This window comes from Anopheles nili, chromosome 3 (genome assembly GCF_943737925.1).
Source record: "Anopheles nili chromosome 3, idAnoNiliSN_F5_01, whole genome shotgun sequence".
In the NCBI taxonomy this organism is placed as follows: Eukaryota; Metazoa; Arthropoda; class Insecta; order Diptera; family Culicidae; genus Anopheles; species Anopheles nili.
Window position 1 is genome coordinate 4,846,496 of NC_071292.1, and position 13,578 is coordinate 4,860,073.

Consider the following 13,578-nt stretch of genomic DNA (forward strand, 5'->3'; position numbering starts at 1 on the left):
CGGGGAATGCCGTCCGATAATCCGAGCCTTCCAGGGGGAGGATCGAAACCAGACACGAAATAAATGGTGTTTTCGTCTGCAAGACAATGTCCTCCGCCGGTCAGATGATGGCCGTGTGTCCGGGTCCATTTTTTTTGCTGCCCCTACTACTGCTCCTGCTGCTGCTGTTCGTATCCATCCTGCGCGTTTTGGACGCTGGAATTTATTCCGACACCCGCCGTTTACTTTCTTGGGCGCGCAGTAACGCCAACGGTGCGTCGCTACAATGGAATGCAGACACGCTAAAGAAGACGCCTGGCAGCTGGCGAAGGCTTCGCTGTGACCTCGAACCCTTTGCGGTCGAGGCCAAATGTGCGGTGTGGCTGACGCGATCACCTTCCGAGCGTGAATCGAAAGGAACGTCTTCTCGTAGCGGAAAGTGGGCCGCTGTTGTTTGCTGGCGCGTTCAATGTCAATCAACGGAAGGTCAAGCTTCCACTGAGCTTCATGAACGCCTACAATACCGCTAGTGCCTGCCAGTTCACATGGGAAACATGGCTGATCTTCATCACCTAATTTCCCATCTTTCTAGAACTTCTAGGGATTCGGAAATGATCCCAAGAACTCACAGAACCCGCTTTCAGTGTGTGGAATCCCGTGTGGAATTCCCGAAACACTCCACACCGACAAAACGATCGCTAACCAGAAGCGAAATGTTGCCGGTACGATGCGATCCAATCGATTTGGCGCAACATTTCTCGACGACAAAAAGGGCCTACGGTTGGGCGGATGGACGCGATCGACACGATGTCCGGAGAGGACACACACAGACACACACACGAAACAGCGGAACGGGATCGTCGTTTGGCGTGCACATTTTCTTCCCTTTGGAATGGAGATGGAGATGTCGAACGTGAACAGCCCGTCCGTCCGTCCGTTCGTCCGGTTCGCGATCGCGCTCGCAGGGCGGACCGGGAAAAGCGATTAAATTCCAACGAGCGCAATTTCCTACCCATAGATTCCATCGCCCGGCCATCGCTGCCAACTCCCGCCCCAAAACGGTCCGCGCGGCATTCGTGATAATCGGACGGAGAGGAAATCCCTGCTCGACCTACGACGATGGCGACGATGGCTGAGCCATTCCAATCGGAGCGCAAATACGCAGCCTCCGCCGGGTTGCCCTTCAGGCCTGGTCGCTCTGGAACGCAAGGGCGAAGATCCGAAATCGAAGGCTGCAGGAAAGGATGAAGTGAAGCAGCGTGAGAGAGCGAGAAAGAGATAGAGAGAGAGTGCAGAAGATCACAGCATCCAACGTGGGCTCTTGCATGGGGTCTCAAGCTCGTGGAAGCAGCTGCGAAAGCGGACCCCTGCTAACAGAAAGAGAGAGAGAGAGAGCGAAACAGGGAGAGAAAGATTCAGGAAACATGGCCCAACATAAGCACGCGAGAAAGGTAGGAAAAACAAAGATCACGGCGCGAGCGAGAGGGGTCACCGTGGACGATCATCATCATCCCCCGTAGACAGATTGGCCGTGCTCCTAAACGAAATGAAACGAAACGAAATGAAGAGAAGAAAAACAACAACAACAACAACAACAAAAACGTTCGATCGAAAACGTAACCGAATGGAGAGCGAAAAAATGTGTACGCATCTCGAAAACGAGATGCAGACGAACTGTGCGGGAAGAAAACGGAATGCCAACTGGAACCGGCGCGGAGAAGGGCAAAAGAAAGCTATCCTGAAGAATGTGCCACGCAGGGGATGAAACCAACGCGGGGGACCGTTGCGACGGGAGATGAACAGCCGCGGATAATTTACGAATAGAAAGACAGAAGGAGGGAGAGTGTAAGGATGATAGAGTGAGAGGGATTGTCGTGATAAGGATGAGGAGCGAGATTTCGAGGGTGAGGCAGATAAAATCCGCCATTCGGAAAAGTATACCGATAATTTAGACGAAACCTCTAAGCCGCTTTTTTCGGGTTCTATGCCAAGCACAGTCCGAGTTCTGACAACGAGAGAGGCCTTTTGGTAGTAAGCAGCCTAAAAAGCAATGCGCAGAAAATAAATTCAACCGCTTGGGAAGACGGTAGCATCACGCTTCAGCCATTGAAACCATGTTTTATTCACACACATTAATATGCGAGCTGTTTGACTCTCGATTTGGGGAAATCACAGATGACGTCCTTGTGGAAATCACCAATCTATTGTTCCGGTTCAAACGGCTAATAGGAATGGGCTTAAATCGTGAAACACAAAATGCACCCTGCAGCGATTGAACACTGCTTGAAGCCGCCAACCAGCGCAATATAAACTCGCCGTTCCGTTGCTGCGAACCGCGTACGATCGTACGATCGCGGCAATCTCCGCGGCCATCGCGGTTTCTCTCTTTCTCGCTCTCGTTTTCGAATCTAGCATTTTCTCCCGCGTGTTCTCTCTATCCTTCTCGTGTTCTCTTGTGGTCTTGAAGACCGTGTTTGGACCCCCGTGTGTAATCGACATTCCCGTTCCGTTGGTCACGTTTGCTCGGCACACACACACACGATCGCTGTGCGCACGTACAGAGCACCAAAAAAATGTGAAGAATTTTTTCTATCACGCAAGATTTACCCCCGACGGTATGGAGTCAATGAGAGCGTACGAGCAAACAGCAATGGGGTTCGGGAGCTTCCGTAACCCCCAGCACGGCCACTGCTTTGGGAGCAATTAATGTTATGGGGCTTAAATCCCAAGTAGGCATTTGTAGGCCGAAGAACCTCACCACGAAAGGCAACGGCGAAGAAATGCAAAAAAACCATACAAAAGTGTCGCACGAGAGCAAACGATTCCAGTGGATGAGAATTTTTAAATAATCATTTGCAACCTTCATGCACCTGGCGTCTCCATTTGGGGGTGCAAATTTGGTCTGCCCTCGTCGATGCCATCCACCAGAAGGTTGTTGTTGGAAGGTATGCGAGGCTTCACTCCACGAAAACAACCTTTTTTTTCCCCGCGATGCACGCTAACCGAAATCGACATCACGTAAATACCAATCTCCGTCCCGGGCACTAGCGCTTGGCTGTCTTGTGAGGCCTTTCTAAACCGCATCCCCCGGCAGTGGCCGGTCCGGGGGGTTGCTGAGTGCATTTTCCCTCGCGCGCTTTTTTTTTATTCCTTTTTATCCATCGCCGTTGATTTGTGTGTATGCTTCTTATTTCGTGCTCTTTTTTTTTCTCTCTCTCCCGTGCAGCCCAATCTAAACCAAGCGGCTCTTTAAATGGCTGCGTCGATCGTCGACGTGAAATAAGTCCAAATGGCTTGGGCCACGATAGCTCGAGCCACGGTACGGATGATGGGGCTTCGCCTCCAGGACGGCCATCGCGTTGGAGTGTAAGCGAGAAGCATGACAAACAGAGCTGGATCGAGCGAGACAGCGAGCGAGATGTTGCGAAGCTCGCGACCGCGTGTGTACCGTAGGGAAGGGAGGCTCTTGGGTGGAAAGGCTCGCGGGACGGCCGATCAAATCGAAGTCCAAGCCCCACGGGTGCCCTCAGCGGCATCCAAGGGGTCACGGTGGACGAGCGAAAGAGTGAAAGAGACCGTCTCGGCCGGGTGGGTTTATGGGTGACGACGGGCGAGAGCGAGCACAGAGGGTGCGAGGACGCAGTGAAGTTCAAACCGCTGAGGTTGCACGCCAAGCATCCCACCAATACACGGACGAAACCGGTAACCGAGCCGCAGGTAAGCGCTGCGCAAGCAGCCCGCGATCCTCGAAGCGATCGTCGAAGATCATGTCGCGCGTCCGCTGGCGAAGGTGAAAGAAAAGCGAAGATAGGAAAGAAAATAGACAGGCTGTTAGGTGTGCAGGGGGAGGGGGGGGGTTGAAATCGAAGAGCCCGTGTTTTGGAACGAGAACGAGAGAGAGACGGAAAGCCTCGTAGGGGTTGTAAATGAACGGAAAAGGGTGCTTGGTTAGGGGTTGGACGACGAAGAAGGCACTCGAGAAAAACATACCACGAGGGAGAGAGAGAGAGAAGGAGAGCTGATCGAGGTGAGAGAACGCGCTAAAGTGCGAGCGAGAGACGGTGAAAAGGACTCAGCACGCGCGAGAACGAGAGGCGAAATAGCGTGATCGCGAACGAGATGGTATGATCGCAAGAATTGGAGGGATCGTGCGAGCACGCGGCACGAGGAGGTTCAACATTCCAGGCAGGGCGGGAGGCGTAGAGCGAGAGCGACAGACACGGGTTGGTAGCGCGTTTCAATGCTTTGTGATTCAACATACATTTTTCAGCATTTTCACGCGTAGCAGCAAACTCTCCGCACACACACACCACGGCACACGATCGCCAGCAGCAGCAGCAGCAGCAGCGGATTCCAGAAGGTGCGTTCCAAACAACGCTACGCTGCTTCACGCAAAACGATCGACAGTGCTGTTCTGTTTCGATGCTTTTTCATTATCATCCCTTAAGAAACAGTGAACGAAAATTCCATGCACCGTCTTGGCTAAGCAGCCATTAAGGGTTGAGTTGCTAGGCAACAACCCAGCAACCAAACAAACGCACGTCAAAACAGCGTTGTGACAGAAAGCCATCTTGGGCCATTTATTGTTGTTGTTAAGAGGAACGAAAAAGAAAATTCCACCCTTCGTGTCGCGCAAATCCCAGCACGCACTGTAGGGTCTTAAACTACACAAGGCTTCCACCCCTTAGCGATGGTTGGAACGCGCGGCAAACAAGCAATGGCCGCCCGGTGCTGGTGTGCGTGCGTTAGGGGTTGCGCGAGCGAACGAAAGGCAGCGAGACGACTCATCGCGCGCGTGAAAGAGCACGCACATGAAGCATTCCATCGCGTTGTCGGTGTGGTGGTACCGAAGCGTGGAAACGCATGGCAATGGCGGACGGCGATGGGGGCGCCAGGCTCGGCTCAGTCGAAAATATTTCCAGCGCCAACGCGTTCAGTCCGCTGGAGAAACTCGACCGCAAAAGGTGTTGTCTGTGAGCCGTGCGAGCGTGAGGTTTTGTTGCGTGTTGCCTGCCTGCGTGTGCGCCCGTGTGCGTACCGAATCCGAGTTGCGTCTGGGAGTGAACGAGACAGCACGCTGTGAGTGTGCAAGCGAGAAACAGTCAACGAACGATCACAGGGACCTCCATTTCGAAGCCCAAAGTTACGCACGTTTTCACGCACAAATTGCGTCCTGCTCGTCCTGCTCGTCCTGCGTTGTGTCCTGTGCGTGACGTCATCGCGCGAAAGGACAAAGCCGAGCCCCTAGAACCCGAGACCCTACCAAGGCCTTGGTTCGAGCTTGGTTCTCTTCCACATGGTGATCGAGGTGGCCCGATTTTTGTAACATTCCCAACGCCAGCGGCCAGCTTCCTCGCCCGTGCAGTGTGTTTGTGTGTGCGCGCGCGCGTGCGTGTACATGTGTTTGTGTGTGTCACAGTGTGCAGTGTGCATGGTTGAGGGCCGGATTTGCTTCCGTCCGATCGCGTGCCGCGTGTAGCAAGTTGAAAGGAGCGCACAGAAGAAGGCAAAGCGGAAAGCGTCCGCGTAGATGCGTGCGAAGAAAAACAACCTCGCAGCAGCCGTAGAACCCGCGCAAGTGTACGAAGTCCCTTGGAAGCCCAGTTGGGCTACGGAGTGAGTGTGAGTGTGCTGAACCGGCGTGGTAGAAAGTGTAAAAGGTAAAAGATTCCATCCCGCAGCTGGCGGCTGGTGTGTTCGGTTCGGTTTTCGGTGATCAGCGAGAAGCAAGAGAAGCAGCAGAAGCGAGAAAAAAAAACAAGCACGACGCAAATCTGAAATCCACGTATCCTTCGCAAAACGCATCCTTCACCGGTGTCCTGTCTGAATCCTGCCTAGCGTGGCGTGATTCAGGAGCGATAAACCTCTATCAATCGCGTCGTCGTTGTTGCTTTTTTTTGTCTTTAACCTTCTCACCGGTGTTCCGGTGCGAAGCAACAAGTGTCCAAGGCGTGCAAAGTGCCGTGGAAAGTGCCAACCCTCGCAGCCGGAAGTGGGCAGTGTGCGTGTGATTAACCGTGCTAAAAATCCGTGCCGGAAAACCCCCGGCTCACGGGCCTACGTGAGAGAGGGAACGCGAAGCGTGTGCAGGTGTTTCTTTCCCATTCCGAATCGATTTGTTTCCTTCCCGAGTGTCCACCTTTATCCAGCATCAATGGTGAGTACCCGCGTAATGGCCGCGGTGAAATGGGAATTATATTCCTGTCCACCTGGCTTAAACATAAAAAAATAACAGAAAAAAAACCGCGCCGTTTCGTAACCGCAAGCCACATTCCACGCCGCTTGAGAGGGCTTGACCCAACCGCGGGCTCGTCGACGATGAATTACGGCGAGCCAGTGGCTCCATGTTGTTTTTCGTTGCATTTTCTCACTCTCTCTCTCTCTCTTGGGTCTTTCTCCCCCATCGGTGGTGTTTGTGAGCTGCTACCGAGCCACCTTTCGCTGGGGGCGAGAAAAACCACAACCCCCTTGCTGGCTGCTGGTCCATTTTGACCCAATCTGTCGTCCAGCGACTAAACGGGGTGGCGAAAAACCAACCCCTAAACGGATCAGGCCGAAAATCCGGCTGGTCGCAAAAAATAAAACCAGTAAAAACCGCATTCCACGTTCACCCGGAGACGGCCCGGTGACACGGAAAACAAAAAGCCTCCCAAGCGCACCGTGATTCACGCGCAATGGTTACGCGTATATACGCGAGTCTGAACATGCGCGGCTGCGCACCAAAACGGCCGTCGACATTTTTGACATTTTTCAGCCCTGAGTCAGCGTGTACGAGCGCGCGCTCTCGTCCGGTCTCGAGCGTTATCACGCACGGATAAGGCGTTACGCGATGAGACGATCGTTAGCGACGTAACGATGATAACGATCGCTCCCATTTATCGACCGTGCAATCGTTCGCGCTTTTGGGTGGTGTTGATGGCGTAAAGAGCACACGATAATGAACAGCTTCAGCTACCCCACGGCGATGAAGCGCCCAGAAAACGCAAGTGAATCAGCAACAATTCGCAACGCGTAACGGACGGCTGCGTTTGCGCGCTTCCACCGTGTCTAGGTTGGCCGTGGTTGGGGGTGGAATTTTGAGAGAAAAACCCACCCCCTCCCCAAAACAGGTTGGCGCGAAACCGACCGCAATTAGCATTATTCGGCGTCTAGGAGGCCGGAATGGTTCGAAAATTATCCAAATAAAACCGAGCGCCCTGTGATGGTGCGGTCATTATCGAATCAACGGAATCGTCTGCTGTTCCTGAACCCAGAGGAGTTTCCCTCTCGGTGGGCATTTTGTAAGGCATTTTGCTCACCAGAAGGGCTAGGGTTAGAGGTCCTGCTGGTGAGGGTTACGTAAATCAGCCCACCTCGGAACTAGAACCCATTGCGAAGGTCTCCGTGAAGGATGAATCATACACGCGAGGCAGCAACTCCCTCTCGAGGTGGGGTGGATTTTTTTCGCATGAATAGTCCATTCCCTTAACCGACCTAGTCTCGCATCGGAACTCCTGCCAAAGGTGGGTGATTCAGTGGCGCGAAATTCGCACCACCGTGTGAGATGTTAAAAATAGTCTCACCGTTTTCTCGCCACCCAGCCAATGCCAACTCGTGAATGCCGAAAAAAAAATACCGCTGAATCGTTCGAGCCTTCGAGCCAACAGACCCAACGCCCCACCAAACGTGCCTTCCGGGCGGGTCCCACCACGCGTCGCGAGAAGGAAAAACACACGACCCTAAAAAAGGAAAACCAACCGACCCCCGGTTCGCTGCCCGGGGAAAGAAAACTGGAAATATCGGAGCACGGAATCGCACGGACCCAAACCCGCTGGACTGGTTCGCGATCGCTCCACGGCTCCGTAGCCGATCGCGTGACGAGGGGGAGGCATTTTCGGGGAAACCGGTCGAGGGGTGGAGCTGTTCGTGTGTGTGTGTGAGTGTGGTGGTCCGACTCAGCCTCCAGAGCAACCATCCAGAGGGCTGGGCGGCTGAATTCGATTCCGCGTTCGCTGCGCTCCCTTTTTGCACCTTTATGGTGAACCCTCAGCATCATCGCAGCCCTCTGTGTGTGTGTGTGTGTGTGTGTGTGTGTGTGTGTCGCTGTAGGGTGGTATGCTGGGCCGCAACTTTTATGGCGGCCAAAACGCGAAACGTGTTCTCCCCACCAGGGCCACCATTGCACCACCCTCAACCGGGCGATCGTACGCGCGTTCGCGGTATGCTTGGTATGGTGGAATTCCAATGTCACATAATTCGTTCGATTCGTGCTTGTGTTTATGTGTGTGTGAGTGTGGCAGCATCTCGCGATCGTGCGATCCCCTTCACTCGCGAGAGTTGTGCGATTTTCGCGCGACAATCGCAGCATGCTGGGTCGCAACCGTTGCCCTGGACACGGTGCTGCAATGACTCCTTCCGATATTGCCTATGTTCGTCTGACATTTCCACGGCGAAACGGAGAGCGAGAGAGAGAGCGAGAGAGAGTGAGTGAGGGAGAAGCTTCATGCGGGAAGTGATGTTTTTCTTTGCTCTTTCGAAGCTGCAAACGTCCGCGGAATTGGAGGCTGTGGGAGCCCGAAACTGAAACGTCGAAACCCCTGGCACTCGAGTGCACCGCTGGGTTTGACTGTCAACACCCTCAACACCCGGGGCCAGTTTGAGCTCGAACAACAACTTATGCAACCAATCGCATCTTTACGACCTCCCGCCTCCTTTCGAGAGATGTCATTTTCGATCGATCGCTCGCACGGTGTCGCATTTTACCGCCAACCGACAAGCGTAAACTGACCGCCGGCTTCGGAGAAGGTGTCTTTTTTTTTTCAAACACCCCCCACAGATCGATGGGGTTGTGTTTCGTAACCGAAAGCTTGGGCTGCAGTTGGCAGCTGCACTTTTATGCAGCCACAGGCGGCCGTTATTAGCATACCCAGTCCGATGTTGTGTCTAAAGCGTGCCAGTGGACACCGAACAGGGTGTAAAACACCCTCTAGCAGACGAAAACAACCCCCTTAACGCGACGAGCGAACAAACCACACCACGGAGGCTGGCTAATAGCCCCAAAAAGAAAGCGTTTCACAGCGATCAACCCCAGACGGTGACACCATTTTCTAGCCTTGACGTCATCAAAGCCCGGGAACGAGAAAAAAGGGCGCAATCGCTCTACCGAACGAGCGCTTCCAACATTCCTGAGGGCCCGGTTTTTGCTGATTAAATTGTTTACTTATCGCCCGGCTCGTACAAACCGAGGGTGCGTTTGCGCGCGTGTAGGTTCGTAAGCGTGTCTGCTATCGCACATCGAGCAGGAGAGCGCCCGTTCTTGCTAGGGGTGACTTTGTTGCCCAGTTCGCGCGCATTATGCTACCCCTCATAGTCCCGGTTTCAAAGTGCGTCTTTTTGATAAGCGTCCACTTCCGAGGCGCGTGAATAATGCGTCGCAGGGTGGAATGTGCATCCGTGCGGGATTTTGCAATTGCACTTCACAAAACCACCCCCGTCAATGGGTGAGTGCGCAATCAGGAAATTGTAAACGCGCCCCGTCTCAAGGGTGATGATGAGGTGTATTTGAGGAATTTACGATGCGTTGGGTACGATTTTATGACCCACCCGTCGATGGGCACTCGATAAAGCTGATGGAGGCCAGGGTCTAAGCGCACGTTTAGATTGAACATCAACCACCCCATCACAGGTAGTAGCAGGAACTCCCTAGGAAGCTCGATAATTACCGCCATCAATCATGGCGCGGTTGAGCTCGGGATCCGTCGTCATGGGGTCGCATTTTTCCCGCTACAATTCAGGATCACCGTGGAATGGGGAAATCAAATTCCACGAACGAGCGTTTGATAATTGTTTGACACTAATTCATTCCGATTCGAAAATTACACCATTTAAACCATCATTAAAGCAGGAGCATCGCCGGAGTGTTCGATCGCCTCCATGGGACCCGCGGGTTGTTCTTTAGCGAAGGGTCCAAACACGGGAGAGTGCGCAAGATAAGCGAAACGCTGAGGTGGACGAGTTTTTCTCAAAAATCGAAAACGGACTGCAAAGAACGGACGTCGTCGTCGTCGTCGTCAGTCCGGAAACTGTCAGAATTGTTTAGTTTTTTTTGTTTCTCTCGCGCGCCCTCAGGGGCCAATCCGCCCCTTATGCTCTCTTTCATTCGCTCCCGTCAGCGTAGGTCCTTGTTGTGCAACACGCAACACCGCTCGCATTCCGGTGTGTGAAGTGAAATTAATAAAATTTACCCCGCGACCTTGCCGGCCATCCCCGCGCGATCGCGAACCCGTGAAAGGGAGATCGTTGATCGCTGGGGTTGGGTGAGTTGTTTTATTTTTTGTTGGTTCGTCCGTTCGTTCGTTCATTCTGCCAGGCATTTCCTCCCCTAGAATTAACCAGAAGTCGTCCAACGGCACCCACCCTGGGGGCAGAGAGGAAGCGAAATGAATAATGAACCCGTTCCCGGTGTTTTTCTGTTGTTGTTGTTGTTGTAGGGCTGCACCCAGCAGCAGCAACAGTAGAGCTGACCACAGGAGCTCAGACACGCATCTCGGGGTCCTGGGCCAACCCTCCGTGTCCGATCGATGGGCAGGGCGATAAAGCGAACCTTGGCTTCCTGTGGTCGCCCGAGGGAACCGCAGAATTCCGAGCTCTTTTGCCTCATTTCGCTCGCTTCCACCGTCCATTAGTTCGAAACGATCGAGTTAAAAACGGTGCATGTCTTTCGAGCATTAGATTTCAACCGAAAACGATCGAATCACCTGAATGATTCACGGATTGGGCCTTTCCCCGAGTGCAAAGCGATCGGTTCCATCAGTTTGCCCAAACCAATTGAAAGTATGGTCATGTTCGCTGGTCTCAATGGTCAAACACCACCCGATCGATGGTGCTGTGGCCCTGTGGGACACTTGCGGAAATTCCATCACGATCCGCGATTGTTTTCGAGACCGAGGCAGTCTCAACGCGTGACACTTGAGCGGGTGCTCCGAGGGCACGTCGGCACCATGTGCGGGCACACTATTTCGCAACCAAATGCGCAATATCCTGTGGCACAGTTAATCATCGGTGCCGACTACACTCATCCCGTGATTAGTGCGCACGTTGGTCACCACTTGAGCCCGACCGGGAGAGGCCATTCCTTTGAAAAGGAAAAAAACCGCTCGTCCGCGGTAGCTTTCCGGTGGAAGTGGTCGCTCGTTTTGTGCAAAGGGAAGTGCTTACGCACGTGCGCGCGTCAGCTCATCGTCTCAAAATTCCACCCGGTGGTGTCACCGAAATAAAATAAATACATGTGTTACAACCGACGAACCACTTCCGTTGAACGAACCAAGCGCCACACAATCGCTGGGAAGGCGATTCTTCGTATGCAAGATGCGTCCGGAGTCGTCCCATTAACATACGCGGATAAGAAACGCGAACAAGCCGGAAAGCATGTCAACGTGTCGCGGACGACTTGCAGGTGACGGGAAGTCGGATTTCCCACGACGCCGCAATGGCGATCGATCTCTTGCCGGGGGGTTGCGTAGTGCGAGCGAGCGCGCGTGGAATGAATTTAATTAACCACCAGCTGTGGTTCAGCTCAGCTTCCATTGCGAGCGTACGAGCGTGCATGCGTAGAGCAAATATTTCAATGATAAAGCTTTAATTAATTCTATCGCTCGCCGAATCGATCATTTCGGTTGCGAGCTTTCCAAGGGCAGTGGAAGGAATCGAACGGCCGACAGGTGTGGCGCTGGGTTTGTGTCTTGTTTTTTATTGGTTTTTAGCGAGCTAAGGAACCTTGAGAGCTTGTTTGAGCTTTGCGCAAGTGGTTCACGCGAGTACGCGCGCGCTCGCGCGCAGAATATTCAAATTCAGTAAACGACTCCACGTGAAGCCGTTCGGACGTTCCCTTTCGGGGGCAAAGTCTTGAGTCCGAATGGGAATAATCAATATTTCTCGTTTAATTAAAACTGGCACGATGCTGTTTGCTTGCTCCACACTGAAGATGAAGGATGAAAAAACCTCACAAACAAATTACGTTTTCGTTAATTAAAACTGGTGCCTGTTCGGAGCCAGTCGCAGTCCTTCCTGTGGGTCAGTTTCGGGGCGCAAATAATTCGAATCACTCGGAGGCAACAAAAAAAAAGAAACAGGATTCGTTTCGTTCGCCAGTTTTATTGTGCTCACCACCCGTTTTGTGAGGCAAATAAAACACATCACCCCGGAGATCGAAGATCCCTCCAAAGCCTTTGCCCCCAACCCAGAGAAAAGGCAGCCGACGGGCGACTACGCTCGAGTTTACCCGGGCGATAGTGAAATCCGATTGGAAGGCTTTATCGGCATTAAAAATTTTTAATTAAAATACACATGTGTCGCTCGGTCCCGCAGCAGCAAGCCCTTGTGTCAATTGGGAGTCCAGGGCGCGTAGAAGGTGAAGGTTGAAGTGTGCCCTCCACGTTTCATTCTCCTCCAACCCCTCGGGGGTGGAGCTTCGTTAGCGGGCTCTTATCGGCAGCCCTGCCCGTGTGTCCACTCGCCACCGATCGGCCGTTTTCGCTGGTCTCATTTTTCCAAATCATGGCGCCAACGATAAATTAGCTCGCGACAGATGGCGTTTACGGCGGCGCTGGTCGGGACGACGAATAATAAATGCAGCCGCAGCTCGGAGCTCAGTGGCCGCAGGCTCGCGATCTCACTCCTTTCTTCGATCAACGCAATGCCCACCAACATCAACAGCAACAGCAGCAACAGCAGATGGCGACAGGTGAAGCGGCGCTACCCTCAAGCGAGAGGCTAATGACGATGCGATCGGAGGACACGTCGCTGGCTGTGGAATGTCGACTCGGCCACTCGACGGGAGCCATCGCGCCCCACCCGGTTAAGCTTGCCTTCTTTCGACCCTCGAGCGATGCCACCCCGGGGGCGCCATTTTGTGTGTGTGTGTGCCATGTTGCTGAGCGATCGCGAGGAACGAACGAATGGAGCCTCTAATCGCTAGACGACTCCAGCTCCACGCCAAATATTTGTGGAATGTTCTACCCTCAGCCATTGGCTTTTTTTCCTGACCTTTCGTGGAGCCCTTCAGGAGCAGCATCTGCACATCGTGCGGATAAGGTTCCAATGGTGGTGATAAATTCTCCCGACCAAGCCCTGGGTACCGCTATTCGCTATTCGATCCGAACGAGCACAACGGACGCACTTTATCAGCCCGCGAGCCCGCGAGCCCACGAAGGGGGTCTGGTCGCGTGATTGGGCCATAAAAATTCTTGCGCCCCCCTTTTTTTGCATGATCACCACCGGGTGGCGATGGCGAAGGAACCACGCGAGAACCGAGCCGGACCATGTCAGCTATTTCTCGTTGTCTTCGTTGTGCCCCGTGTCCGTATGCACGCGCGCTGCCAGATATGTAGTATTTGCGCAATGGGTTTGCCCTTTCGCCGCTGAGGGTCGATCGATCTAGGGTGTGTGTGTGTGTGTGAGAGAGAGAGAGAGAGAGGGCGTGGTGTGCCGTGTGGTCTCAGGTCTATTACGAAACGATCGCTGGTGGAATGTGATGACCAAGAATTCACCATCAAAACCAACCGATACCAACACGGGGGTTTGCAAATTCCCATCTTTTTCCACGCGACTCCAGCCACACTT